Source organism: Crocodylus porosus, unplaced genomic scaffold (assembly GCF_001723895.1).
Source record: "Crocodylus porosus isolate Cpor-Errol unplaced genomic scaffold, CroPor_comp1, whole genome shotgun sequence".
Lineage (NCBI taxonomy): Eukaryota > Metazoa > Chordata > Crocodylia > Crocodylidae > Crocodylus > Crocodylus porosus.
The window spans coordinates 5,643,095-5,644,771 of NW_017728918.1; positions in this window are offsets into that span (position 1 = coordinate 5,643,095).

Sequence of the window (1,677 nt, forward strand, 5' to 3'; positions counted from 1 at the left end):
CTGGGGGTGGGGAGTGAAGGATTTGGGGGGGGTAATCCGAGAAGCTGGGATTTTTTTTATCAGAGAAGTTGCAATTTTTCAACAGAGAAAACCAGGCTCCCTGCTGATAACCAGTTAGAGAGGTAGTCAGGAAGGAAAAAGGCACATTTCTCACACACCGCTTTCCTGCTTTGGCCCACTCCAGGTCCAGAGTGGACAGGATAAGTGCATGGCTGGCCAGATATTCAGCATCTCAGGACACCCTGGCTGGCAGAGAGCGACTTCCCTCGCACCTCAGGAAGTACTGTTTAACCTCAAGCTAATGACAGTGAGGGGAAACGTCTGCTTTTCTGCAACCACTCATCAGCAAAAGCTGACAGTAGGGTTTGCACCCGGGACCCGTAGACCTCGTCTGGTTGAACTAGCAGACTAGCACTTGCCTCGCTCTTGCCCTGAGGGACGGTTCCAGCTCTGGCTGCAACCCCACACTACATTGGCCAATGTTTCATTTACAAGCTGCCAAAATAGCAATCCCTGCTGAAGAAAGGGAGACACGAGGGAGGGAAAGCAGGAACTACCATATTCCCTTTAACAGTTCATGTTGCCAGCACAAAGAAGTCTCCAACTTGAGCCTTATTTTCCCCCCAGTTTCTTAGCCTGCTAACCCTGCGACATTTAGATGCTGAGCTCAGCAAAGTCCCTTACAGCACATACATGCGACTTCAGTCTCCTGCAGAAGGACTGCTGCTACCTGAACGCGCTCACCAGGAATGCGTTCTCTTTACTTCTACTTAAGTGCTCATGTGGGCAAACAGATCGGCCCTTGTCTTTCCATAGTTACATAATGAGTTACAGGATTCATTCTTTACCATGTGGAGACAGTCCTGTGATTTCTTTTTCCTAGTCGCCCATGGTCAACTATCACAGCAAACCAACAGCCAGGGACCGAAGAGATCTGGCAATGCAGTGACCTTCTCCACGCAAGAGACGGTCCCATCAGGATGGGGTTGAGCACGGAGGAAAGATCACTGTGTCCTGACTTCCATTTAGGGAAGAGAGGAAATCTGCCTCCAAAGTTCAATCCAGCATTCAATCCTGTGAGAAGCATGTATTCAAATTCTTCATAACTGGGGATTCCTTTGTGAAATTAAAGCTGAGTCACTTATATCATGATTCACGCAAAATGGAGTTGGCTCCTTGAATCTTCTGGCAATTTTGCAAAACATGAGCAGCAGCTTTTTTAATTGAAAGGTACCAAGCACCTGATGGCAGAAGGCAAATGGGAGGGAAGTTTAGTGATTTCATTAGCAGAGCAAGAGAGAAGATAACCATTAGTCCTCTGTTATTAAAGAAAGACAGTCTGATACTGTGGTGCTAATGAATCATAGCAGGCCACCACCAACCTGGTGGCCTTCTACGGCCAGGTCACCAAATCCTTAGATGCAGGGGGAGCAGTGGGCATCGTCTTCCTGGACTTTTGGAGGCCTTCAACACTGTCTCTCACCCCGTTCTCATTAAGAAACTGGGGGCTGTGGTGTCAACCCCACACAGTCAGATGTGTCACCAACTGGCGGGAGGATCACACCCAGAGAGCGGTGGTGGACGGGTCATGTTCGACCTGGAGGGATGTGGGCGGTGGGGTCCCCCAGGGCTCGGTCCTCGGGCCCGCACTGTTCAACATCTTCATCAGTGACTTGG